This window comes from Salmo salar, chromosome 05 (genome assembly GCF_965601325.2).
Source record: "Salmo salar chromosome 05, fSalSal1, whole genome shotgun sequence".
Taxonomy (NCBI): Eukaryota; Metazoa; Chordata; class Actinopteri; order Salmoniformes; family Salmonidae; genus Salmo; species Salmo salar.
The window spans coordinates 79,142,462-79,170,392 of NC_138295.1; the positions used below are offsets into that span (position 1 = coordinate 79,142,462).

Below are 27,931 nucleotides of genomic sequence, written 5' to 3' on the forward strand. Positions count from 1 at the left end.
CCTCTAAGACATTCATCTGAAACTTTACACAGGGTGGGACTTACCATTTCTCTCGCTCTATACAGCAGAAAGTTCAAAATGTGACAACAAACTGACCATATTGCCCTGCACAAATAATTATCTGCTGTACTACTATTACTGTAAGAGACATTGCCAAACAAACTGAGGATACGATTCCACGTTTACCGATTCTGTCCTGGGCCGCCAATCATGACTAAAAAAGAGCTGAAACTAGAGACAGGAGTAGCAGAAGTCATGAAAACCAGTGATGCATGTTGAAGGAATAATATCATTAACTTAAACTTTTGCTTATATTAACTGTAACTCAGGAAAAACTTTTCAATTGTTGCGAGTTGCGTATATATTTTTGTCCAGTATAGTAAAGAATGGCTAATTCTGAGAAAGTATTAAAACTTCTTAGGGCTAGGGGGCAGTATCCTGAATTTCTGCCTGACTGACTTGCCCATAGTAAACTTCCTGTTACTCAGGCCCAGAAGCTAGGAAATGCATATAATTGGTAGAATTTGATAGAAAACACTTTGAAGTTTCTAAACTGTTAAAATAATGTCTGTGAGTATAACAGAATTGATATGGCAGGCGAAAACCCAGAGGAAAATCCATCCAGAAATCCTATGTTTTTGGAAGTAACAGGCCTTTCCAATGCAAGTCTATGGGCCTACATATAACAATTCCTCCCAGATTGCAGTACCTATGGATTCCACTAGATGTCAACAGTCTTTATACAGAGTTTCAGGCTTGTTTCTTGAAAAACGAACAAGTAATAGTCGTTTTTTTCCAAGGGAGCTCAACAGGAAAGTAGGCTTTTGGTGCGCCTGAATGAGGGCGTGCTCTTTGTTATTTTCCTTTCCTATTGAACACCGTTCTTTCCGTCTGAAATATTATCGTTTATTTACATACCTGCGGGTACCTGTGGATTGAATAGAAACATTGTTTGACTTGTTTGGACGAAGTTTACCGGTAGCATTTTGGATTCCTTTGTATGCATGTTGAAGGAGTGGATTACTGAAATCAATGGCGCCAACTCAATTGACTTTTTTGGACATAAAGAAGGACTTTATCGAACAAATCAAACATTCGTTGCGTAGCTGGGACCCTTGCGATTGCAAGCAGAGGAAGATCTTCAAAGGTAAGTGATTTATTTAATCGCTATTTGCCATTTTGTAAAGCCTGTATTGGTTGAAAAAAATATTTGGATGTGGGGAGCTGTCCTCAGATAATCACATGGTATGCTTTCGCCGTAAAGCCTTTTTGAAATCTGACAACGCAGTTGGATTAACAAGACGTTAAGCTTTTAAATGATATAAGACACTTGTATGTTCATGAATGTTTAATATTGTGATGTTGACATTTGAATTTGGCGCTCTCCAATTTCACCGGATGTTGTCGGAAGAGGGTATTACTGTCCTGCCTGAGGGTCACATAGACCTGGGAGAGTTTGTCATTAAATGTATAACAAAGGATGACAAGGAATCTGCTTTTACTGCAGGAGCCAGACTGGGTAACCTGCATGTTTGGTTACTTAGGTGTGTCTCTTTTTTTACTCTCTGATGGGTGTGTTCTTTATAGCGTTCCAATTCTTCTTACAGAGGTGTATGGCTCCATAGCTCAGTGGTTAGAGCACTGGTCTTGTAAACCAGGGGTCGTGAGTTCAATTCTCACTGGGGCCTTGATTTTGACTCCACCCTCTAAGACATTCATCTGAAACTTTACACAGGGTGGGACTTACCATTTCTCTCGCTCTATACAGCAGAAAGTTCAAAATGTGACAACAAACTGACCATATTGCCCTGCACAAATAATTATCTGCTGTACTACTACTACTGTAAGAGACATTGCCAAACAAACTGAGGATACGATTCCACGTTTGCCGATTCTGTCCTGGGCCGCCAATCATGACTAAAAAAGAGCTGAAACTAGAGACAGGAGTAGCAGAAGTCATGAAAACCAGTGATGCATGTTGAAGGAATAATATCATTAACTTAAACTTTTGCTTATATTAACTGTAACTCAGGAAAAACTTTTCAATTGTTGCGAGTTGCGTATATATTTTTGTCCAGTATAGTAAAGAATGGCTAATTCTGAGAAAGTATTAAAACCTCTTAGGGCTAGGGGGCAGTATCCTGAATTTCTGCCTGACTGACTTGCCCATAGTAAACTTCCTGTTACTCAGGCCCAGAAGCTAGGAAATGCATATAATTGGTAGAATTTGATAGAAAACACTTTGAAGTTTCTAAACTGTTAAAATAATGTCTGTGAGTATAACAGAATTGATATGGCAGGCGAAAACCCAGAGGAAAATCCATCCAGAAATCCTATGTTTTTGGAAGTAACAGGCCTTTCCAATGCAAGTCTATGGGCCTACATATAACAATTCCTCCCAGATTGCAGTACCTATGGATTCCACTAGATGTCAACAGTCTTTATACAGAGTTTCAGGCTTGTTTCTTGAAAAACGAACAAGTAATAGTCGTTTTTTTCCAAGGGAGCTCAACAGGAAAGTAGGCTTTTGGTGCGCCTGAATGAGGGCGTGCTCTTTGTTATTTTCCTTTCCTATTGAACACCGTTCTTTCCGTCTGAAATATTATCGTTTATTTACATACCTGCGGGTACCTGTGGATTGAATAGAAACATTGTTTGACTTGTTTGGACGAAGTTTACCGGTAGCATTTTGGATTCCTTTGTATGCATGTTGAAGGAGTGGATTACTGAAATCAATGGCGCCAACTCAATTGACTTTTTTGGACATGAAGAAGGACTTTATCGAACAAATCAAACATTCGTTGCGTAGCTGGGACCCTTGCGATTGCAAGCAGAGGAAGATCTTCAAAGGTAAGTGATTTATTTAATCGCTATTTGCCATTTTGTAAAGCCTGTATTGGTTGAAAAAAATATTTGGATGTGGGGAGCTGTCCTCAGATAATCACATGGTATGCTTTCGCCGTAAAGCCTTTTTGAAATCTGACAACGCAGTTGGATTAACAAGACGTTAAGCTTTTAAATGATATAAGACACTTGTATGTTCATGAATGTTTAATATTGTGATGTTGACATTTGAATTTGGCGCTCTCCAATTTCACCGGATGTTGTCGGAAGAGGGTATTACTGTCCTGCCTGAGGGTCACATAGACCTGGGAGAGTTTGTCATTAAATGTATAACAAAGGATGACAAGGAATCTGCTTTTACTGCAGGAGCCAGACTGGGTAACCTGCATGTTTGGTTACTTAGGTGTGTCTCTTTTTTTACTCTCTGATGGGTGTGTTCTTTATAGCGTTCCAATTCTTCTTACAGAGGTGTATGGCTCCATAGCTCAGTGGTTAGAGCACTGGTCTTGTAAACCAGGGGTCGTGAGTTCAATTCTCACTGGGGCCTTGATTTTGACTCCACCCTCTAAGACATTCATCTGAAACTTTACACAGGGTGGGACTTACCATTTCTCTCGCTCTATACAGCAGAAAGTTCAAAATGTGACAACAAACTGACCATATTGCCCTGCACAAATAATTATCTGCTGTACTACTACTACTGTAAGAGACATTGCCAAACAAACTGAGGATACGATTCCACGTTTGCCGATTCTGTCCTGGGCCGCCAATCATGACTAAAAAAGAGCTGAAACTAGAGACAGGAGTAGCAGAAGTCATGAAAACCAGTGATGCATGTTGAAGGAATAATATCATTAACTTAAACTTTTGCTTATATTAACTGTAACTCAGGAAAAACTTTTCAATTGTTGCGAGTTGCGTATATATTTTTGTCCAGTATAGTAAAGAATGGCTAATTCTGAGAAAGTATTAAAACCTCTTAGGGCTAGGGGGCAGTATCCTGAATTTCTGCCTGACTGACTTGCCCATAGTAAACTTCCTGTTACTCAGGCCCAGAAGCTAGGAAATGCATATAATTGGTAGAATTTGATAGAAAACACTTTGAAGTTTCTAAACTGTTAAAATAATGTCTGTGAGTATAACAGAATTGATATGGCAGGCGAAAACCCAGAGGAAAATCCATCCAGAAATCCTATGTTTTTGGAAGTAACAGGCCTTTCCAATGCAAGTCTATGGGCCTACATATAACAATTCCTCCCAGATTGCAGTACCTATGGATTCCACTAGATGTCAACAGTCTTTATACAGAGTTTCAGGCTTGTTTCTTGAAAAACGAACAAGTAATAGTCGTTTTTTTCCAAGGGAGCTCAACAGGAAAGTAGGCTTTTGGTGCGCCTGAATGAGGGCGTGCTCTTTGTTATTTTCCTTTCCTATTGAACACCGTTCTTTCCGTCTGAAATATTATCGTTTATTTACATACCTGCGGGTACCTGTGGATTGAATAGAAACATTGTTTGACTTGTTTGGACGAAGTTTACCGGTAGCATTTTGGATTCCTTTGTATGCATGTTGAAGGAGTGGATTACTGAAATCAATGGCGCCAACTCAATTGACTTTTTTGGACATAAAGAAGGACTTTATCGAACAAATCAAACATTCGTTGCGTAGCTGGGACCCTTGCGATTGCAAGCAGAGGAAGATCTTCAAAGGTAAGTGATTTATTTAATCGCTATTTGCCATTTTGTAAAGCCTGTATTGGTTGAAAAAAATATTTGGATGTGGGGAGCTGTCCTCAGATAATCACATGGTATGCTTTCGCCGTAAAGCCTTTTTGAAATCTGACAACGCAGTTGGATTAACAAGACGTTAAGCTTTTAAATGATATAAGACACTTGTATGTTCATGAATGTTTAATATTGTGATGTTGACATTTGAATTTGGCGCTCTCCAATTTCACCGGATGTTGTCGGAAGAGGGTATTACTGTCCTGCCTGAGGGTCACATAGACCTGGGAGAGTTTGTCATTAAATGTATAACAAAGGATGACAAGGAATCTGCTTTTACTGCAGGAGCCAGACTGGGTTACTTAGGTGTGTCTCTTTTTTTACTCTCTGATGGGTGTGTTCTTTATAGCGTTCCAATTCTTCTTACAGAGGTGTATGGCTCCATAGCTCAGTGGTTAGAGCACTAGTCTTGTAAACCAGGGGTCGTGAGTTCAATTCTCACTGGGGCCTTGATTTTGACTCCACCCTCTAAGACATTCATCTGAAACTTTACACAGGGTGGGACTTACCATTTCTCTCGCTCTATACAGCAGAAAGTTCAAAATGTGACAACAAACTGACCATATTGCCCTGCACAGATAATTATCTGCTGTACTACTACTACTGTAAGAGACATTGCCAAACAAACTGAGGATACGATTCCACGTTTGCCGATTCTGTCCTGGGCCGCCAATCATGACTAAAAAAGAGCTGAAACTAGAGACAGGAGTAGCAGAAGTCATGAAAACCAGTGATGCATGTTGAAGGAATAATATCATTAACTTAAACTTTTGCTTATATTAACTGTAACTCAGGAAAAACTTTTCAATTGTTGCGAGTTGCGTATATATTTTTGTCCAGTATAGTAAAGAATGGCTAATTCTGAGAAAGTATTAAAACCTCTTAGGGCTAGGGGGCAGTATCCTGAATTTCTGCCTGACTGACTTGCCCATAGTAAACTTCCTGTTACTCAGGCCCAGAAGCTAGGAAATGCATATAATTGGTAGAATTTGATAGAAAACACTTTGAAGTTTCTAAACTGTTAAAATAATGTCTGTGAGTATAACAGAATTGATATGGCAGGCGAAAACCCAGAGGAAAATCCATCCAGAAATCCTATGTTTTTGGAAGTAACAGGCCTTTCCAATGCAAGTCTATGGGCCTACATATAACAATTCCTCCCAGATTGCAGTACCTATGGATTCCACTAGATGTCAACAGTCTTTATACAGAGTTTCAGGCTTGTTTCTTGAAAAACGAACAAGTAATAGTCGTTTTTTTCCAAGGGAGCTCAACAGGAAAGTAGGCTTTTGGTGCGCCTGAATGAGGGCGTGCTCTTTGTTATTTTCCTTTCCTATTGAACACCGTTCTTTCCGTCTGAAATATTATCGTTTATTTACATACCTGCGGGTACCTGTGGATTGAATAGAAACATTGTTTGACTTGTTTGGACGAAGTTTACCGGTAGCATTTTGGATTCCTTTGTATGCATGTTGAAGGAGTGGATTACTGAAATCAATGGCGCCAACTCAATTGACTTTTTTGGACATAAAGAAGGACTTTATCGAACAAATCAAACATTCGTTGCGTAGCTGGGACCCTTGCGATTGCAAGCAGAGAAAGATCTTCAAAGGTAAGTGATTTATTTAATCGCTATTTGCCATTTTGTAAAGCCTGTATTGGTTGAAAAAAATATTTGGATGTGGGGAGCTGTCCTCAGATAATCACATGGTATGCTTTCGCCGTAAAGCCTTTTTGAAATCTGACAACGCAGTTGGATTAACAAGACGTTAAGCTTTTAAATGATATAAGACACTTGTATGTTCATGAATGTTTAATATTGTGATGTTGACATTTGAATTTGGCGCTCTCCAATTTCACCGGATGTTGTCGGAAGAGGGTATTACTGTCCTGCCTGAGGGTCACATAGACCTGGGAGAGTTTGTCATTAAATGTATAACAAAGGATGACAAGGAATCTGCTTTTACTGCAGGAGCCAGACTGGGTAACCTGCATGTTTGGTTACTTAGGTGTGTCTCTTTTTTTACTCTCTGATGGGTGTGTTCTTTATAGCGTTCCAATTCTTCTTACAGAGGTGTATGGCTCCATAGCTCAGTGGTTAGAGCACTAGTCTTGTAAACCAGGGGTCGTGAGTTCAATTCTCACTGGGGCCTTGATTTTGACTCCACCCTCTAAGACATTCATCTGAAACTTTACACAGGGTGGGACTTACCATTTCTCTCGCTCTATACAGCAGAAAGTTCAAAATGTGACAAAAAACTGACCATATTGCCTTGCACAAATAATTATCTGCTGTACTACTACTACTGTAAGAGACATTGCCAAACAAACTGAGGATACGATTCCACGTTTGCCGATTCTGTCCTGGGCCGCCAATCATGACTAAAAAAGAGCTGAAACTAGAGACAGGAGTAGCAGAAGTCATGAAAACCAGTGATGCATGTTGAAGGAATAATATCATTAACTTAAACTTTTGCTTATATTAACTGTAACTCAGGAAAAACTTTTCAATTGTTGCGAGTTGCGTATATATTTTTGTCCAGTATAGTAAAGAATGGCTAATTCTGAGAAAGTATTAAAACCTCTTAGGGCTAGGGGGCAGTATCCTGAATTTCTGCCTGACTGACTTGCCCATAGTAAACTTCCTGTTACTCAGGCCCAGAAGCTAGGAAATGCATATAATTGGTAGAATTTGATAGAAAACACTTTGAAGTTTCTAAACTGTTAAAATAATGTCTGTGAGTATAACAGAATTGATATGGCAGGCGAAAACCCAGAGGAAAATCCATCCAGAAATCCTATGTTTTTGGAAGTAACAGGCCTTTCCAATGCAAGTCTATGGGCCTACATATAACAATTCCTCCCAGATTGCAGTACCTATGGATTCCACTAGATGTCAACAGTCTTTATACAGAGTTTCAGGCTTGTTTCTTGAAAAACGAACAAGTAATAGTCGTTTTTTTCCAAGGGAGCTCAACAGGAAAGTAGGCTTTTGGTGCGCCTGAATGAGGGCGTGCTCTTTGTTATTTTCCTTTCCTATTGAACACCGTTCTTTCCGTCTGAAATATTATCGTTTATTTACATACCTGCGGGTACCTGTGGATTGAATAGAAACATTGTTTGACTTGTTTGGACGAAGTTTACCGGTAGCATTTTGGATTCCTTTGTATGCATGTTGAAGGAGTGGATTACTGAAATCAATGGCGCCAACTCAATTGACTTTTTTGGACATAAAGAAGGACTTTATCGAACAAATCAAACATTTGTTGCGTAGCTGGGACCCTTGCGATTGCAAGCAGAGGAAGATCTTCAAAGGTAACTGATTTATTTAATCGCTATTTGCCATTTTGTAAAGCCTGTATTGGTTGAAAAAAATATTTGGATGTGGGGAGCTGTCCTCAGATAATCACATGGTATGCTTTCGCCGTAAAGCCTTTTTGAAATCTGACAACGCAGTTGGATTAACAAGACGTTAAGCTTTTAAATGATATAAGACACTTGTATGTTCATGAATGTTTAATATTGTGATGTTGACATTTGAATTTGGCGCTCTCCAATTTCACCGGATGTTGTCGGAAGAGGGTATTACTGTCCTGCCTGAGGGTCACATAGACCTGGGAGAGTTTGTCATTAAATGTATAACAAAGGATGACAAGGAATCTGCTTTTACTGCAGGAGCCAGACTGGGTAACCTGCATGTTTGGTTACTTAGGTGTGTCTCTTTTTTTACTCTCTGATGGGTGTGTTCTTTATAGCGTTCCAATTCTTCTTACAGAGGTGTATGGCTCCATAGCTCAGTGGTTAGAGCACTAGTCTTGTAAACCAGGGGTCGTGAGTTCAATTCTCACTGGGGCCTTGATTTTGACTCCACCCTCTAAGACATTCATCTGAAACTTTACACAGGGTGGGACTTACCATTTCTCTCGCTCTATACAGCAGAAAGTTCAAAATGTGACAACAAACTGACCATATTGCCCTGCACAAATAATTATCTGCTGTACTACTACTACTGTAAGAGACATTGCCAAACAAACTGAGGATACGATTCCACGTTTGCCGATTCTGTCCTGGGCCGCCAATCATGACTAAAAAAGAGCTGAAACTAGAGACAGGAGTAGCAGAAGTCATGAAAACCAGTGATGCATGTTGAAGGAATAATATCATTAACTTAAACTTTTGCTTATATTAACTGTAACTCAGGAAAAACTTTTCAATTGTTGCGAGTTGCGTATATATTTTTGTCCAGTATAGTAAAGAATGGCTAATTCTGAGAAAGTATTAAAACCTCTTAGGGCTAGGGGGCAGTATCAGTGGTTAGAGCACTGGTCTTGTAAACCAGGGGTCGTGAGTTCAATTCTCACTGGGGCCTTGATTTTGACTCCACCCTCTAAGACATTCATCTGAAACTTTACACAGGGTGGGACTTACCATTTCTCTCGCTCTATACAGCAGAAAGTTCAAAATGTGACAACAAACTGACCATATTGCCCTGCACAAATAATTATCTGCTGTACTACTACTATTGTAAGAGACATTGCCAAACAAACTGAGGATACGATTCCACGTTTGCCGATTCTGTCCTGGGCCGCCAATCATGACTAAAAAAGAGCTGAAACTAGAGACAGGAGTAGCAGAAGTCATGGAAACCAGTGATGCATGTTGAAGGAATAATATCATTAACTTAAACTTTTGCTTATATTAACTGTAATTCAGGAAAAACTTTTCAATTGTTGCGAGTTGCGTATATATTTTTGTCCAGTATAGTAAAGAATGGCTAATTCTGAGAAAGTATTAAAACTTCTTAGGGCTAGGGGGCAGTATCCTGAATTTCTGCCTGACTGACTTGCCCATAGTAAACTTCCTGTTACTCAGGCCCAGAAGCTAGGAAATGCATATAATTGGTAGAATTTGATAGAAAACACTGTGAAGTTTCTAAACTGTTAAAATAATGTCTGTGAGTATAACAGAATTGATATGGCAGGCGAAAACCCAGAGGAAAATCCATCCAGAAATCCTATGTTTTTGGAAGTAACAGGCCTTTCCAATGCAAGTCTATGGGCCTACATATAACAATTCCTCCCAGATTGCAGTACCTATGGATTCCACTAGATGTCAACAGTCTTTATACAGAGTTTCAGGCTTGTTTCTTGAAAAACGAACAAGTAATAGTCGTTTTTTTCCAAGGGAGCTCAACAGGAAAGTAGGCTTTTGGTGCGCCTGAATGAGGGCGTGCTCTTTGTTATTTTCCTTTCCTATTGAACACCGTTCTTTCCGTCTGAAATATTATCGTTTATTTACATACCTGCGGGTACCTGTGGATTGAATAGAAACATTGTTTGACTTGTTTGGACGAAGTTTACCGGTAGCATTTTGGATTCCTTTGGATGCATGTTGAAGGAGTGGATTACTGAAATCAATGGCGCCAACTCAATTGACTTTTTTGGACATAAAGAAGGACTTTATCGAACAAATCAAACATTCGTTCCGTAGCTGGGACCCTTGCGATTGCAAGCAGAGGAAGATCTTCAAAGGTAAGTGATTTATTTAATCGCTATTTGCCATTTTGTAAAGCCTGTATTGGTTGAAAAAAATATTTGGATGTGGGGAGCTGTCCTCAGATAATCACATGGTATGCTTTCGCCGTAAAGCCTTTTTGAAATCTGACAACGCAGTTGGATTAACAAGACGTTAAGCTTTTAAATGATATAAGACACTTGTATGTTCATGAATGTTTAATATTGTGATGTTGACATTTGAATTTGGCGCTCTCCAATTTCACCGGATGTTGTCGGAAGAGGGTATTACTGTCCTGCCTGAGGGTCACATAGACCTGGGAGAGTTTGTCATTAAATGTATAACAAAGGATGACAAGGAATCTGCTTTTACTGCAGGAGCCAAACTGGGTAACCTGCATGTTTGGTTATTTAGGTGTGTCTCTTTTTTTACTCTCTGATGGGTGTGTTCTTTATAGCGTTCCAATTCTTCTTACAGAGGTGTATGGCTCCATAGCTCAGTGGTTAGAGCACTAGTCTTGTAAACCAGGGGTCGTGAGTTCAATTCTCACTGGGGCCTTGATTTTGACTCCACCCTCTAAGACATTCATCTGAAACTTTACACAGGGTGGGACTTACCATTTCTCTCGCTCTATACAGCAGAAAGTTCAAAATGTGACAACAAACTGACCATATTGCCCTGCACAAATAATTATCTGCTGTACTACTACTACTGTAAGAGACATTGCCAAACAAACTGAGGATACGATTCCACGTTTGCCGATTCTGTCCTGGGCCGCCAATCATGACTAAAAAAGAGCTGAAACTAGAGACAGGAGTAGCAGAAGTCATGAAAACCAGTGATGCATGTTGAAGGAATAATATCATTAACTTAAACTTTTGCTTATATTAACTGTAACTCAGGAAAAACTTTTCAATTGTTGCGAGTTGCGTATATATTTTTGTCCAGTATAGTAAAGAATGGCTAATTCTGAGAAAGTATTAAAACCTCTTAGGGCTAGGGGGCAGTATCCTGAATTTCTGCCTGACTGACTTGCCCATAGTAAACTTCCTGTTACTCAGGCCCAGAAGCTAGGAAATGCATATAATTGGTAGAATTTGATAGAAAACACTTTGAAGTTTCTAAACTGTTAAAATAATGTCTGTGAGTATAACAGAATTGATATGGCAGGCGAAAACCCAGAGGAAAATCCATCCAGAAATCCTATGTTTTTGGAAGTAACAGGCCTTTCCAATGCAAGTCTATGGGCCTACATATAACAATTCCTCCCAGATTGCAGTACCTATGGATTCCACTAGATGTCAACAGTCTTTATACAGAGTTTCAGGCTTGTTTCTTGAAAAACGAACAAGTAATAGTCGTTTTTTTCCAAGGGAGCTCAACAGGAATGTAGGCTTTTGGTGCGCCTGAATGAGGGCGTGCTCTTTGTTATTTTCCTTTCCTATTGAACACCGTTCTTTCCGTCTGAAATATTATCGTTTATTTACATACCTGCGGGTACCTGTGGATTGAATAGAAACATTGTTTGACTTGTTTGGACGAAGTTTACCGGTAGCATTTTGGATTCCTTTGTATGCATGTTGAAGGAGTGGATTACTGAAATCAATGGCGCCAACTCAATTGACTTTTTTGGACATAAAGAAGGACTTTATCGAACAAATCAAACATTCGTTGCGTAGCTGGGACCCTTGCGATTGCAAGCAGAGGAAGATCTTCAAAGGTAAGTGATTTATTTAATCGCTATTTGCCATTTTGTAAAGCCTGTATTGGTTGAAAAAAAATATTTGGATGTGGGGAGCTGTCCTCAGATAATCACATGGTATGCTTTCGCCGTAAAGCCTTTTTGAAATCTGACAACGCAGTTGGATTAACAAGACGTTAAGCTTTTAAATGATATAAGACACTTGTATGTTCATGAATGTTTAATATTGTGATGTTGACATTTGAATTTGGAGCTCTCCAGTTTCACCGGATGTTGTCGGAAGAGGGTATTACTGTCCTGCCTGAGGGTCACATAGACCTGGGAGAGTTTGTCATTAAATGTATAACAAAGGATGACAAGGAATCTGCTTTTACTGCAGGAGCCAGACTGGGTAACCTGCATGTTTGGTTACTTAGGTGTGTCTCTTTTTTTACTCTCTGATGGGTGTGTTCTTTATAGCGTTCCAATTCTTCTTACAGAGGTGTATGGCTCCATAGCTCAGTGGTTAGAGCACTGGTCTTGTAAACCAGGGGTCGTGAGTTCAATTCTCACTGGGGCCTTGATTTTGACTCCACCCTCTAAGACATTCATCTGAAACTTTACACAGGGTGGGACTTACCATTTCTCTCGCTCTATACAGCAGAAAGTTCAAAATGTGACAACAAACTGACCATATTGCCCTGCACAAATAATTATCTGCTGTACTACTACTATTGTAAGAGACATTGCCAAACAAACTGAGGATACGATTCCACGTTTGCCGATTCTGTCCTGGGCCGCCAATCATGACTAAAAAAGAGCTGAAACTAGAGACAGGAGTAGCAGAAGTCATGAAAACCAGTGATGCATGTTGAAGGAATAATATCATTAACTTAAACTTTTGCTTATATTAACTGTAACTCAGGAAAAACTTTTCAATTGTTGCGAGTTGCGTATATATTTTTGTCCAGTATAGTAAAGAATGGCTAATTCTGAGAAAGTATTAAAACTTCTTAGGGCTAGGGGGCAGTATCCTGAATTTCTGCCTGACTGACTTGCCCATAGTAAACTTCCTGTTACTCAGGCCCAGAAGCTAGGAAATGCATATAATTGGTAGAATTTGATAGAAAACACTTTGAAGTTTCTAAACTGTTAAAATAATGTCTGTGAGTATAACAGAATTGATATGGCAGGCGAAAACCCAGAGGAAAATCCATCCAGAAATCCTATGTTTTTGGAAGTAACAGGCCTTTCCAATGCAAGTCTATGGGCCTACATATAACAATTCCTCCCAGATTGCAGTACCTATGGATTCCACTAGATGTCAACAGTCTTTATACAGAGTTTCAGGCTTGTTTCTTGAAAAACGAACAAGTAATAGTCGTTTTTTTCCAAGGGAGCTCAACAGGAAAGTAGGCTTTTGGTGCGCCTGAATGAGGGCGTGCTCTTTGTTATTTTCCTTTCCTATTGAACACCGTTCTTTCCGTCTGAAATATTATCGTTTATTTACATACCTGCGGGTACCTGTGGATTGAATAGAAACATTGTTTGACTTGTTTGGACGAAGTTTACCGGTAGCATTTTGGATTCCTTTGTATGCATGTTGAAGGAGTGGATTACTGAAATCAATGGCGCCAACTCAATTGACTTTTTTGGACATAAAGAAGGACTTTATCGAACAAATCAAACATTCGTTGCGTAGCTGGGACCCTTGCGATTGCAAGCAGAGGAAGATCTTCAAAGGTAAGTGATTTATTTAATCGCTATTTGCCATTTTGTAAAGCCTGTATTGGTTGAAAAAAATATTTGGATGTGGGGAGCTGTCCTCAGATAATCACATGGTATGCTTTCGCCGTAAAGCCTTTTTGAAATCTGACAACGCAGTTGGATTAACAAGACGTTAAGCTTTTAAATGATATAAGACACTTGTATGTTCATGAATGTTTAATATTGTGATGTTGACATTTGAATTTGGCGCTCTCCAATTTCACCGGATGTTGTCGGAAGAGGGTATTACTGTCCTGCCTGAGGGTCACATAGACCTGGGAGAGTTTGTCATTAAATGTATAACAAAGGATGACAAGGAATCTGCTTTTACTGCAGGAGCCAGACTGGGTAACCTGCATGTTTGGTTACTTAGGTGTGTCTCTTTTTTTACTCTCTGATGGGTGTGTTCTTTATAGCGTTCCAATTCTTCTTACAGAGGTGTATGGCTCCATAGCTCAGTGGTTAGAGCACTAGTCTTGTAAACCAGGGGTCGTGAGTTCAATTCTCACTGGGGCCTTGATTTTGACTCCACCCTCTAAGACATTCATCTGAAACTTTACACAGGGTGGGACTTACCATTTCTCTCGCTCTATACAGCAGAAAGTTCAAAATGTGACAACAAACTGACCATATTGCCCTGCACAAATAATTATCTGCTGTACTACTACTACTGTAAGAGACATTGCCAAACAAACTGAGGATACGATTCCACGTTTGCCGATTCTGTCCTGGGCCGCCAATCATGACTAAAAAAAGAGCTGAAACTAGAGACAGGAGTAGCAGAAGTCATGAAAACCAGTGATGCATGTTGAAGGAATAATATCATTAACTTAAACTTTTGCTTATATTAACTGTAACTCAGGAAAAACTTTTCAATTGTTGCGAGTTGCGTATATATTTTTGTCCAGTATAGTAAAGAATGGCTAATTCTGAGAAAGTATTAAAACCTCTTAGGGCTAGGGGGCAGTATCCTGAATTTCTGCCTGACTGACTTGCCCATAGTAAACTTCCTGTTACTCAGGCCCAGAAGCTAGGAAATGCATATAATTGGTAGAATTTGATAGAAAACACTTTGAAGTTTCTAAACTGTTAAAATAATGTCTGTGAGTATAACAGAATTGATATGGCAGGCGAAAACCCAGAGGAAAATCCATCCAGAAATCCTATGTTTTTGGAAGTAACAGGCCTTTCCAATGCAAGTCTATGGGCCTACATATAACAATTCCTCCCAGATTGCAGTACCTATGGATTCCACTAGATGTCAACAGTCTTTATACAGAGTTTCAGGCTTGTTTCTTGAAAAACGAACAAGTAATAGTCGTTTTTTTCCAAGGGAGCTCAACAGGAAAGTAGGCTTTTGGTGCGCCTGAATGAGGGCGTGCTCTTTGTTATTTTCCTTTCCTATTGAACACCGTTCTTTCCGTCTGAAATATTATCGTTTATTTACATACCTGCGGGTACCTGTGGATTGAATAGAAACATTGTTTGACTTGTTTGGACGAAGTTTACCGGTAGCATTTTGGATTCCTTTGTATGCATGTTGAAGGAGTGGATTACTGAAATCAATGGCGCCAACTCAATTGACTTTTTTGGACATAAAGAAGGACTTTATCGAACAAATCAAACATTCGTTGCGTAGCTGGGACCCTTGCGATTGCAAGCAGAGGAAGATCTTCAAAGGTAAGTGATTTATTTAATCGCTATTTGCCATTTTGTAAAGCCTGTATTGGTTGAAAAAAATATTTGGATGTGGGGAGCTGTCCTCAGATAATCACATGGTATGCTTTCGCCGTAAAGCCTTTTTGAAATCTGACAACGCAGTTGGATTAACAAGACGTTAAGCTTTTAAATGATATAAGACACTTGTATGTTCATGAATGTTTAATATTGTGATGTTGACATTTGAATTTGGCGCTCTCCAATTTCACCGGATGTTGTCGGAAGAGGGTATTACTGTCCTGCCTGAGGGTCACATAGACCTGGGAGAGTTTGTCATTAAATGTATAACAAAGGATGACAAGGAATCTGCTTTTACTGCAGGAGCCAGACTGGGTAACCTGCATGTTTGGTTACTTAGGTGTGTCTCTTTTTTTACTCTCTGATGGGTGTGTTCTTTATAGCGTTCCAATTCTTCTTACAGAGGTGTATGGCTCCATAGCTCAGTGGTTAGAGCACTGGTCTTGTAAACCAGGGGTCGTGAGTTCAATTCTCACTGGGGCCTTGATTTTGACTCCACCCTCTAAGACATTCATCTGAAACTTTACACAGGGTGGGACTTACCATTTCTCTCGCTCTATACAGCAGAAAGTTCAAAATGTGACAACAAACTGACCATATTGCCCTGCACAAATAATTATCTGCTGTACTACTACTGTAAGAGACATTGCCAAACAAACTGAGGATATGATTCCACGTTTGCCGATTCTTTCCTGGGCCGCCAATCATGACTAAAAAAAGAGCTGAAACTAGAGACAGGAGTAGCAGAAGTCATGAAAACCAGTGATGCATGTTGAAGGAATAATATCATTAACTTAAACTTTTGCTTATATTAACTGTAACTCAGGAAAAACTTTTCAATTGTTGCGAGTTGCGTATATATTTTTGTCCAGTATAGTAAAGAATGGCTAATTCTGAGAAAGTATTAAAACTTCTTAGGGCTAGGGGGCAGTATCCTGAATTTCTGCCTGACTGACTTGCCCATAGTAAACTTCCTGTTACTCAGGCCCAGAAGCTAGGAAATGCATATAATTGGTAGAATTTGATAGAAAACACTTTGAAGTTTCTAAACTGTTAAAATAATGTCTGTGAGTATAACAGAATTGATATGGCAGGCGAAAACCCAGAGGAAAATCCATCCAGAAATCCTATGTTTTTGGAAGTAACAGGCCTTTCCAATGCAAGTCTATGGGCCTACATATAACAATTCCTCCCAGATTGCAGTACCTATGGATTCCACTAGATGTCAACAGTCTTTATACAGAGTTTCAGGCTTGTTTCTTGAAAAACGAACAAGTAATAGTCGTTTTTTTCCAAGGGAGCTCAACAGGAAAGTAGGCTTTTGGTGCGCCTGAATGAGGGCGTGCTCTTTGTTATTTTCCTTTCCTATTGAACACCGTTCTTTCCGTCTGAAATATTATCGTTTATTTACATACCTGCGGGTACCTGTGGATTGAATAGAAACATTGTTTGACTTGTTTGGACGAAGTTTACCGGTAGCATTTTGGATTCCTTTGTATGCATGTTGAAGGAGTGGATTACTGAAATCAATGGCGCCAACTCAATTGACTTTTTTGGACATAAAGAAGGACTTTATCGAACAAATCAAACATTCGTTGCGTAGCTGGGACCCTTGCGATTGCAAGCAGAGGAAGATCTTCAAAGGTAAGTGATTTATTTAATCGCTATTTGCCATTTTGTAAAGCCTGTATTGGTTGAAAAAAATATTTGGATGTGGGGAGCTGTCCTCAGATAATCACATGGTATGCTTTCGCCGTAAAGCCTTTTTGAAATCTGACAACGCAGTTGGATTAACAAGACGTTAAGCTTTTAAATGATATAAGACACTTGTATGTTCATGAATGTTTAATATTGTGATGTTGACATTTGAATTTGGCGCTCTCCAATTTCACCGGATGTTGTCGGAAGAGGGTATTACTGTCCTGCCTGAGGGTCACATAGACCTGGGAGAGTTTGTCATTAAATGTATAACAAAGGATGACAAGGAATCTGCTTTTACTGCAGGAGCCAGACTGGGTAACCTGCATGTTTGGTTACTTAGGTGTGTCTCTTTTTTTACTCTCTGATGGGTGTGTTCTTTATAGCGTTCCAATTCTTCTTACAGAGGTGTATGGCTCCATAGCTCAGTGGTTAGAGCACTAGTCTTGTAAACCAGGGGTTGTGAGTTCAATTCTCACTGGGGCATTGATTTTGACTCCACCCTCTAAGACATTCATCTGAAACTTTACACAGGGTGGGACTTACCATTTCTCTCGCTCTATACAGCAGAAAGTTCAAAATGTGACAACAAACTGACCATATTGCCCTGCACAAATAATTATCTGCTGTACTACTACTACTGTAAGAGACATTGCCAAACAAACTGAGGATACGATTCCACGTTTGCCGATTCTGTCCTGGGCCGCCAATCATGACTAAAAAAGAGCTGAAACTAGAGACAGGAGTAGCAGAAGTCATGAAAACCAGTGATGCATGTTGAAGGAATAATATCATTAACTTAAACTTTTGCTTATATTAACTGTAACTCAGGAAAAACTTTTCAATTGTTGCGAGTTGCGTATATATTTTTGTCCAGTATAGTAAAGAATGGCTAATTCTGAGAAAGTATTAAAACCTCTTAGGGCTAGGGGGCAGTATCCTGAATTTCTGCCTGACTGACTTGCCCATAGTAAACTTCCTGTTACTCAGGCCCAGAAGCTAGGAAATGCATATAATTGGTAGAATTTGATAGAAAACACTTTGAAGTTTCTAAACTGTTAAAATAATGTCTGTGAGTATAACAGAATTGATATGGCAGGCGAAAACCCAGAGGAAAATCCATCCAGAAATCCTATGTTTTTGGAAGTAACAGGCCTTTCCAATGCAAGTCTATGGGCCTACATATAACAATTCCTCCCAGATTGCAGTACCTATGGATTCCACTAGATGTCAACAGTCTTTATACAGAGTTTCAGGCTTGTTTCTTGAAAAACGAACAAGTAATAGTCGTTTTTTTCCAAGGGAGCTCAACAGGAAAGTAGGCTTTTGGTGCGCCTGAATGAGGGCGTGCTCTTTGTTATTTTCCTTTCCTATTGAACACCGTTCTTTCCGTCTGAAATATTATCGTTTATTTACATACCTGCGGGTACCTGTGGATTGAATAGAAACATTGTTTGACTTGTTTGGACGAAGTTTACCGGTAGCATTTTGGATTCCTTTGTATGCATGTTGAAGGAGTGGATTACTGAAATCAATGGCGCCAACTCAATTGACTTTTTTGGACATAAAGAAGGACTTTATCGAACAAATCAAACATTCGTTGCGTAGCTGGGACCCTTGCGATTGCAAGCAGAGGAAGATCTTCAAAGGTAAGTGATTTATTTAATCGCTATTTGCCATTTTGTAAAGCCTGTATTGGTTGAAAAAAATATTTGGATGTGGGGAGCTGTCCTCAGATAATCACATGGTATGCTTTCGCCGTAAAGCCTTTTTGAAATCTGACAACGCAGTTGGATTAACAAGACGTTAAGCTTTTAAATGATATAAGACACTTGTATGTTCATGAATGTTTAATATTGTGATGTTGACATTTGAATTTGGCGCTCTCCAATTTCACCGGATGTTGTCGGAAGAGGGTATTACTGTCCTGCCTGAGGGTCACATAGACCTGGGAGAGTTTGTCATTAAATGTATAACAAAGGATGACAAGGAATCTGCTTTTACTGCAGGAGCCAGACTGGGTAACCTGCATGTTTGGTTACTTAGGTGTGTCTCTTTTTTTACTCTCTGATGGGTGTGTTCTTTATAGCGTTCCAATTCTTCTTACAGAGGTGTATGGCTCCATAGCTCAGTGGTTAGAGCACTGGTCTTGTAAACCAGGGGTCGTGAGTTCAATTCTCACTGGGGCCTTGATTTTGACTCCACCCTCTAAGACATTCATCTGAAACTTTACACAGGGTGGGACTTACCATTTCTCTCGCTCTATACAGCAGAAAGTTCAAAATGTGACAACAAACTGACCATATTGCCCTGCACAAATAATTATCTGCTGTACTACTACTGTAAGAGACATTGCCAAACAAACTGAGGATATGATTCCACGTTTGCCGATTCTTTCCTGGGCCGCCAATCATGACTAAAAAAAGAGCTGAAACTAGAGACAGGAGTAGCAGAAGTCATGAAAACCAGTGATGCATGTTGAAGGAATAATATCATTAACTTAAACTTTTGCTTATATTAACTGTAACTCAGGAAAAACTTTTCAATTGTTGCGAGTTGCGTATATATTTTTGTCCAGTATAGTAAAGAATGGCTAATTCTGAGAAAGTATTAAAACTTCTTAGGGCTAGGGGGCAGTATCCTGAATTTCTGCCTGACTGACTTGCCCATAGTAAACTTCCTGTTACTCAGGCCCAGAAGCTAGGAAATGCATATAATTGGTAGAATTTGATAGAAAACACTTTGAAGTTTCTAAACTGTTAAAATAATGTCTGTGAGTATAACAGAATTGATATGGCAGGCGAAAACCCAGAGGAAAATCCATCCAGAAATCCTATGTTTTTGGAAGTAACAGGCCTTTCCAATGCAAGTCTATGGGCCTACATATAACAATTCCTCCCAGATTGCAGTACCTATGGATTCCACTAGATGTCAACAGTCTTTATACAGAGTTTCAGGCTTGTTTCTTGAAAAACGAACAAGTAATAGTCGTTTTTTTCCAAGGGAGCTCAACAGGAAAGTAGGCTTTTGGTGCGCCTGAATGAGGGCGTGCTCTTTGTTATTTTCCTTTCCTATTGAACACCGTTCTTTCCGTCTGAAATATTATCGTTTATTTACATACCTGCGGGTACCTGTGGATTGAATAGAAACATTGTTTGACTTGTTTGGACGAAGTTTACCGGTAGCATTTTGGATTCCTTTGTATGCATGTTGAAGGAGTGGATTACTGAAATCAATGGCGCCAACTCAATTGACTTTTTTGGACATAAAGAAGGACTTTATCGAACAAATCAAACATTCGTTGCGTAGCTGGGACCCTTGCGATTGCAAGCAGAGGAAGATCTTCAAAGGTAAGTGATTTATATAATCGCTATTTGCCATTTTGTAAAGCCTGTATTGGTTGAAAAAAATATTTGGATGTGGGGAGCTGTCCTCAGATAATCACATGGTATGCTTTCGCCGTAAAGCCTTTTTGAAATCTGACAACGCAGTTGGATTAACAAGACGTTAAGCTTTTAAATGATATAAGACACTTGTATGTTCATGAATGTTTAATATTGTGATGTTGACATTTGAATTTGGCGCTCTCCAATTTCACCGGATGTTGTCGGAAGAGGGTATTACTGTCCTGCCTGAGGGTCACATAGACCTGGGAGAGTTTGTCATTAAATGTATAACAAAGGATGACAAGGAATCTGCTTTTACTGCAGGAGCCAGACTGGGTAACCTGCATGTTTGGTTACTTAGGTGTGTCTCTTTTTTTACTCTCTGATGGGTGTGTTCTTTATAGCGTTCCAATTCTTCTTACAGAGGTGTATGGCTCCATAGCTCTGTGGTTAGAGCACTAGTCTTGTAAACCAGGGGTCGTGAGTTCAATTCTCACTGGGGCCTTGATTTTGACTCCACCCTCTAAGACATTCATCTGAAACTTTACACAGGGTGGGACTTACCATTTCTCTCGCTCTATACAGCAGAAAGTTCAAAATGTGACAACAAACTGACCATATTGCCCTGCACAAATAATTATCTGCTGTACTACTACTACTGTAAGAGACATTGCCAAACAAACTGAGGATACGATTCCACGTTTGCCGATTCTTTCCTGGGCCGCCAATCATGACTAAAAAAAGAGCTGAAACTAGAGACAGGAGTAGCAGAAGTCATGAAAACCAGTGATGCATGTTGAAGGAATAATATCATTAACTTAAACTTTTGCTTATATTAACTGTAACTCAGGAAAAACTTTTCAATTGTTGCGAGTTGCGTATATATTTTTGTCCAGTATAGTAAAGAATGGCTAATTCTGAGAAAGTATTAAAACTTCTTAGGGCTAGGGGGCAGTATCCTGAATTTCTGCCTGACTGACTTGCCCATAGTAAACTTCCTGTTACTCAGGCCCAGAAGCTAGGAAATGCATATAATTGGTAGAATTTGATAGAAAACACTTTGAAGTTTCTAAACTGTTAAAATAATGTCTGTGAGTATAACAGAATTGATATGGCAGGCGAAAACCCAGAGGAAAATCCATCCAGAAATCCTATGTTTTTGGAAGTAACAGGCCTTTCCAATGCAAGTCTATGGGCCTACATATAACAATTCCTCCCAGATTGCAGTACCTATGGATTCCACTAGATGTCAACAGTCTTTATACAGAGTTTCAGGCTTGTTTCTTGAAAAACGAACAAGTAATAGTCGTTTTTTTCCAAGGGAGCTCAACAGGAAAGTAGGCTTTTGGTGCGCCTGAATGAGGGCGTGCTCTTTGTTATTTTCCTTTCCTATTGAACACCGTTCTTTCCGTCTGAAATATTATCGTTTATTTACATACCTGCGGGTACCTGTGGATTGAATAGAAACATTGTTTGACTTGTTTGGACGAAGTTTACCGGTAGCATTTTGGATTCCTTTGTATGCATGTTGAAGGAGTGGATTACTGAAATCAATGGCGCCAACTCAATTGACTTTTTTGGACATAAAGAAGGACTTTATCGAACAAATCAAACATTCGTTGCGTAGCTGGGACCCTTGCGATTGCAAGCAGAGAAAGATCTTCAAAGGTAAGTGATTTATTTAATCGCTATTTGCCATTTTGTAAAGCCTGTATTGGTTGAAAAAAATATTTGGATGTGGGGAGCTGTCCTCAGATAATCACATGGTATGCTTTCACCGTAAAGCCTTTTTGAAATCTGACAACGCAGTTGGATTAACAAGACGTTAAGCTTTTAAATGATATAAGACACTTGTATGTTCATGAATGTTTAATATTGTGATGTTGACATTTGAATTTGGCGCTCTCCAATTTCACCGGATGTTGTCGGAAGAGGGTATTACTGTCCTGCCTGAGGGTCACATAGACCTGGGAGAGTTTGTCATTAAATGTATAACAAAGGATGACAAGGAATCTGCTTTTACTGCAGGAGCCAGACTGGGTAACCTGCATGTTTGGTTACTTAGGTGTGTCTCTTTTTTTACTCTCTGATGGGTGTGTTCTTTATAGCGTTCCAATTCTTATTAAAGAGGTGTATGGCTCCATAGCTCAGTGGTTAGAGCACTAGTCTTGTAAACCAGGGGTCGTGAGTTCAATTCTCACTGGGGCCTTGATTTTGACTCCACCCTCTAAGACATTCATCTGAAACTTTACACAGGGTGGGACTTACCATTTCTCTCGCTCTATACAGCAGAAAGTTCAAAATGTGACAACAAACTGACCATATTGCCCTGCACAAATAATTATCTGCTGTACTACTACTACTGTAAGAGACATTGCCAAACAAACTGAGGATACGATTCCACGTTTGCCGATTCTGTCCTGGGCCGCCAATCATGACTAAAAAAGAGCTGAAACTAGAGACAGGAGTAGCAGAAGTCATGAAAACCAGTGATGCATGTTGAAGGAATAATATCATTAACTTAAACTTTTGCTTATATTAACTGTAACTCAGGAAAAACTTTTCAATTGTTGCGAGTTGCGTATATATTTTTGTCCAGTATAGTAAAGAATGGCTAATTCTGAGAAAGTATTAAAACCTCTTAGGGCTAGGGGGCAGTATCCTGAATTTCTGCCTGACTGACTTGCCCATAGTAAACTTCCTGTTACTCAGGCCCAGAAGCTAGGAAATGCATATAATTGGTAGAATTTGATAGAAAACACTTTGAAGTTTCTAAACTGTTAAAATAATGTCTGTGAGTATAACAGAATTGATATGGCAGGCGAAAACCCAGAGGAAAATCCATCCAGAAATCCTATGTTTTTGGAAGTAACAGGCCTTTCCAATGCAAGTCTATGGGCCTACATATAACAATTCCTCCCAGATTGCAGTACCTATGGATTCCACTAGATGTCAACAGTCTTTATACAGAGTTTCAGGCTTGTTTCTTGAAAAACGAACAAGTAATAGTCGTTTTTTTCCAAGGGAGCTCAACAGGAAAGTAGGCTTTTGGTGCGCCTGAATGAGGGCGTGCTCTTTGTTATTTTCCTTTCCTATTGAACACCGTTCTTTCCGTCTGAAATATTATCGTTTATTTACATACCTGCGGGTACCTGTGGATTGAATAGAAACATTGTTTGACTTGTTTGGACGAAGTTTACCGGTAGCATTTTGGATTCCTTTGTATGCATGTTGAAGGAGTGGATTACTGAAATCAATGGCGCCAACTCAATTGACTTTTTTGGACATAAAGAAGGACTTTATCGAACAAATCAAACATTCGTTGCGTAGCTGGGACCCTTGCGATTGCAAGCAGAGGAAGATCTTCAAAGGTAAGTGATTTATTTAATCGCTATTTGCCATTTTGTAAAGCCTGTATTGGTTGAAAAAAATATTTGGATGTGGGGAGCTGTCCTCAGATAATCACATGGTATGCTTTCGCCGTAAAGCCTTTTTGAAATCTGACAACGCAGTTGGATTAACAAGACGTTAAGCTTTTAAATGATATAAGACACTTGTATGTTCATGAATGTTTAATATTGTGATGTTGACATTTGAATTTGGCGCTCTCCAATTTCACCGGATGTTGTCGGAAGAGGGTATTACTGTCCTGCCTGAGGGTCACATAGACCTGGGAGAGTTTGTCATTAAATGTATAACAAAGGATGACAAGGAATCTGCTTGTACTGCAGGAGCCAGACTGGGTAACCTGCATGTTTGGTTACTTAGGTGTGTCTCTTTTTTTACTCTCTGATGGGTGTGTTCTTTATAGCGTTCCAATTCTTCTTAAAGAGGTGTATGGCTCCATAGCTCAGTGGTTAGAGCACTAGTCTTGTAAACCAGGGGTCGTGAGTTCAATTCTCACTGGGGCCTTGATTTTGACTCCACCCTCTAAGACATTCATCTGAAACTTTACACAGGGTGGGACTTACCATTTCTCTCGCTCTATACAGCAGAAAGTTCAAAATGTGACAACAAACTGACCATATTGCCCTGCACAAATAATTATCTGCTGTACTACTACTACTGTAAGAGACATTGCCAAACAAACTGAGGATACGATTCCACGTTTGCCGATTCTGTCCTGGGCCGCCAATCATGACTAAAAAAGAGCTGAAACTAGAGACAGGAGTAGCAGAAGTCATGAAAACCAGTGATGCATGTTGAAGGAATAATATCATTAACTTAAACTTTTGCTTATATTAACTGTAACTCAGGAAAAACTTTTCAATTGTTGCGAGTTGCGTATATATTTTTGTCCAGTATAGTAAAGAATGGCTAATTCTGAGAAAGTATTAAAACCTCTTAGGGCTAGGGGGCAGTATCCTGAATTTCTGCCTGACTGACTTGCCCATAGTAAACTTCCTGTTACTCAGGCCCAGAAGCTAGGAAATGCATATAATTGGTAGAATTTGATAGAAAACACTTTGAAGTTTCTAAACTGTTAAAATAATGTCTGTGAGTATAACAGAATTGATATGGCAGGCGAAAACCCAGAGGAAAATCCATCCAGAAATCCTATGTTTTTGGAAGTAACAGGCCTTTCCAATGCAAGTCTATGGGCCTACATATAACAATTCCTCCCAGATTGCAGTACCTATGGATTCCACTAGATGTCAACAGTCTTTATACAGAGTTTCAGGCTTGTTTCTTGAAAAACGAACAAGTAATAGTCGTTTTTTTCCAAGGGAGCTCAACAGGAAAGTAGGCTTTTGGTGCGCCTGAATGAGGGCGTGCTCTTTGTTATTTTCCTTTCCTATTGAACACCGTTCTTTCCGTCTGAAATATTATCGTTTATTTACATACCTGCGGGTACCTGTGGATTGAATAGAAACATTGTTTGACTTGTTTGGACGAAGTTTACCGGTAGCATTTTGGATTCCTTTGTATGCATGTTGAAGGAGTGGATTACTGAAATCAATGGCGCCAACTCAATTGACTTTTTTGGACATAAAGAAGGACTTTATCGAACAAATCAAACATTCGTTGCGTAGCTGGGACCCTTGCGATTGCAAGCAGAGGAAGATCTTCAAAGGTAAGTGATTTATTTAATCGCTATTTGCCATTTTGTAAAGCCTGTATTGGTTGAAAAAAATATTTGGATGTGGGGAGCTGTCCTCAGATAATCACATGGTATGCTTTCGCCGTAAAGCCTTTTTGAAATCTGACAACGCAGTTGGATTAACAAGACGTTAAGCTTTTAAATGATATAAGACACTTGTATGTTCATGAATGTTTAATATTGTGATGTTGACATTTGAATTTGGCGCTCTCCAATTTCACCGGATGTTGTCGGAAGAGGGTATTACTGTCCTGCCTGAGGGTCACATAGACCTGGGAGAGTTTGTCATTAAATGTATAACAAAGGATGACAAGGAATCTGCTTTTACTGCAGGAGCCAGACTGGGTAACCTGCATGTTTGGTTACTTAGGTGTGTCTCTTTTTTTACTCTCTGATGGGTGTGTTCTTTATAGCGTTCCAATTCTTCTTACAGAGGTGTATGGCTCCATAGCTCAGTGGTTAGAGCACTGGTCTTGTAAACCAGGGGTCGTGAGTTCAATTCTCACTGGGGCCTTGATTTTGACTCCACCCTCTAAGACATTCATCTGAAACTTTACACAGGGTGGGACTTACCATTTCTCTCGCTCTATACAGCAGAAAGTTCAAAATGTGACAACAAACTGACCATATTGCCCTGCACAAATAATTATCTGCTGTACTACTACTGTAAGAGACATTGCCAAACAAACTGAGGATATGATTACACGTTTGCCGATTCTTTCCTGGGCCGCCAATCATGACTAAAAAAAGAGCTGAAACTAGAGACAGGAGTAGCAGAAGTCATGAAAACCAGTGATGCATGTTGAAGGAATAATATCATTAACTTAAACTTTTGCTTATATTAACTGTAACTCAGGAAAAACTTTTCAATTGTTGCGAGTTGCGTATATATTTTTGTCCAGTATAGTAAAGAATGGCTAATTCTGAGAAAGTATTAAAACTTCTTAGGGCTAGGGGGCAGTATCCTGAATTTCTGCCTGACTGACTTGCCCATAGTAAACTTCCTGTTACTCAGGCCCAGAAGCTAGGAAATGCATATAATTGGTAGAATTTGATAGAAAACACTTTGAAGTTTCTAAACTGTTAAAATAATGTCTGTGAGTATAACAGAATTGATATGGCAGGCGAAAACCCAGAGGAAAATCCATCCAGAAATCCTATGTTTTTGGAAGTAACAGGCCTTTCCAATGCAAGTCTATGGGCCTACATATAACAATTCCTCCCAGATTGCAGTACCTATGGATTCCACTAGATGTCAACAGTCTTTATACAGAGTTTCAGGCTTGTTTCTTGAAAAACGAACAAGTAATAGTCGTTTTTTTCCAAGGGAGCTCAACAGGAAAGTAGGCTTTTGGTGCGCCTGAATGAGGGCGTGCTCTTTGTTATTTTCCTTTCCTATTGAACACCGTTCTTTCCGTCTGAAATATTATCGTTTATTTACATACCTGCGGGTACCTGTGGATTGAATAGAAACATTGTTTGACTTGTTTGGACGAAGTTTACCGGTAGCATTTTGGATTCCTTTGTATGCATGTTGAAGGAGTGGATTACTGAAATCAATGGCGCCAACTCAATTGACTTTTTTGGACATAAAGAAGGACTTTATCGAACAAATCAAACATTCGTTGCGTAGCTGGGACCCTTGCGATTGCAAGCAGAGGAAGATCTTCAAAGGTAAGTGATTTATTTAATCGCTATTTGCCATTTTGTAAAGCCTGTATTGGTTGAAAAAAATATTTGGATGTGGGGAGCTGTCCTCAGATAATCACATGGTATGCTTTCGCCGTAAAGCCTTTTTGAAATCTGACAACGCAGTTGGATTAACAAGACGTTAAGCTTTTAAATGATATAAGACACTTGTATGTTCATGAATGTTTAATATTGTGATGTTGACATTTGAATTTGGCGCTCTCCAATTTCACCGGATGTTGTCGGAAGAGGGTATTACTGTCCTGCCTGAGGGTCACATAGACCTGGGAGAGTTTGTCATTAAATGTATAACAAAGGATGACAAGGAATCTGCTTTTACTGCAGGAGCCAGACTGGGTAACCTGCATGTTTGGTTACTTAGGTGTGTCTCTTTTTTTACTCTCTGATGGGTGTGTTCTTTATAGCGTTCCAATTCTTATTAAAGAGGTGTATGGCTCCATAGCTCAGTGGTTAGAGCACTAGTCTTGTAAACCAGGGGTCGTGAGTTCAATTCTCACTGGGGCCTTGATTTTGACTCCACCCTCTAAGACATTCATCTGAAACTTTACACAGGGTGGGACTTACCATTTCTCTCGCTCTATACAGCAGAAAGTTCAAAATGTGACAACAAACTGACCATATTGCCCTGCACAAATAATTATCTGCTGTACTACTACTACTGTAAGAGACATTGCCAAACAAACTGAGGATACGATTCCACGTTTGCCGA

At 39.5% G+C, this 27,931-nt stretch overlaps 16 non-coding genes across 16 annotated transcripts; all 16 read left to right on the plus strand.

Annotated features, from left to right (window-relative positions):
• Positions 1 to 1,615: 1,615 nt before the first annotated feature.
• On the plus strand, positions 1,616 to 1,688 carry trnat-ugu (transfer RNA threonine (anticodon UGU)). Its single transcript has one exon. It is a non-coding gene; the product is annotated as a tRNA-Thr (tRNA).
• Positions 1,689 to 3,318: 1,630 nt separating this feature from the next.
• trnat-ugu (transfer RNA threonine (anticodon UGU)) lies at positions 3,319 to 3,391 on the plus strand. The gene has a single exon. It is a non-coding gene; the product is annotated as a tRNA-Thr (tRNA).
• A 1,614-nt stretch (positions 3,392 to 5,005) lies between these two features.
• On the plus strand, positions 5,006 to 5,078 carry trnat-ugu (transfer RNA threonine (anticodon UGU)). Its single transcript has one exon. It is a non-coding gene; the product is annotated as a tRNA-Thr (tRNA).
• Positions 5,079 to 6,708: 1,630 nt separating this feature from the next.
• On the plus strand, positions 6,709 to 6,781 carry trnat-ugu (transfer RNA threonine (anticodon UGU)). The gene has a single exon. It is a non-coding gene; the product is annotated as a tRNA-Thr (tRNA).
• A 1,630-nt stretch (positions 6,782 to 8,411) lies between these two features.
• Positions 8,412 to 8,484, plus strand: trnat-ugu (transfer RNA threonine (anticodon UGU)). The gene has a single exon. It is a non-coding gene; the product is annotated as a tRNA-Thr (tRNA).
• Positions 8,485 to 10,627: 2,143 nt separating this feature from the next.
• trnat-ugu (transfer RNA threonine (anticodon UGU)) lies at positions 10,628 to 10,700 on the plus strand. The gene has a single exon. It is a non-coding gene; the product is annotated as a tRNA-Thr (tRNA).
• Positions 10,701 to 12,331: 1,631 nt separating this feature from the next.
• trnat-ugu (transfer RNA threonine (anticodon UGU)) lies at positions 12,332 to 12,404 on the plus strand. The gene has a single exon. It is a non-coding gene; the product is annotated as a tRNA-Thr (tRNA).
• Positions 12,405 to 14,034: 1,630 nt separating this feature from the next.
• Positions 14,035 to 14,107, plus strand: trnat-ugu (transfer RNA threonine (anticodon UGU)). The gene has a single exon. It is a non-coding gene; the product is annotated as a tRNA-Thr (tRNA).
• A 1,631-nt stretch (positions 14,108 to 15,738) lies between these two features.
• On the plus strand, positions 15,739 to 15,811 carry trnat-ugu (transfer RNA threonine (anticodon UGU)). The gene has a single exon. It is a non-coding gene; the product is annotated as a tRNA-Thr (tRNA).
• Positions 15,812 to 17,439: 1,628 nt separating this feature from the next.
• trnat-ugu (transfer RNA threonine (anticodon UGU)) lies at positions 17,440 to 17,512 on the plus strand. The gene has a single exon. It is a non-coding gene; the product is annotated as a tRNA-Thr (tRNA).
• A 1,630-nt stretch (positions 17,513 to 19,142) lies between these two features.
• trnat-ugu (transfer RNA threonine (anticodon UGU)) lies at positions 19,143 to 19,215 on the plus strand. Its single transcript has one exon. It is a non-coding gene; the product is annotated as a tRNA-Thr (tRNA).
• Positions 19,216 to 20,843: 1,628 nt separating this feature from the next.
• Positions 20,844 to 20,916, plus strand: trnat-ugu (transfer RNA threonine (anticodon UGU)). Its single transcript has one exon. It is a non-coding gene; the product is annotated as a tRNA-Thr (tRNA).
• A 1,631-nt stretch (positions 20,917 to 22,547) lies between these two features.
• Positions 22,548 to 22,620, plus strand: trnat-ugu (transfer RNA threonine (anticodon UGU)). The gene has a single exon. It is a non-coding gene; the product is annotated as a tRNA-Thr (tRNA).
• A 1,630-nt stretch (positions 22,621 to 24,250) lies between these two features.
• Positions 24,251 to 24,323, plus strand: trnat-ugu (transfer RNA threonine (anticodon UGU)). The gene has a single exon. It is a non-coding gene; the product is annotated as a tRNA-Thr (tRNA).
• A 1,630-nt stretch (positions 24,324 to 25,953) lies between these two features.
• On the plus strand, positions 25,954 to 26,026 carry trnat-ugu (transfer RNA threonine (anticodon UGU)). Its single transcript has one exon. It is a non-coding gene; the product is annotated as a tRNA-Thr (tRNA).
• A 1,628-nt stretch (positions 26,027 to 27,654) lies between these two features.
• Positions 27,655 to 27,727, plus strand: trnat-ugu (transfer RNA threonine (anticodon UGU)). The gene has a single exon. It is a non-coding gene; the product is annotated as a tRNA-Thr (tRNA).
• Positions 27,728 to 27,931: the final 204 nt, after the last annotated feature.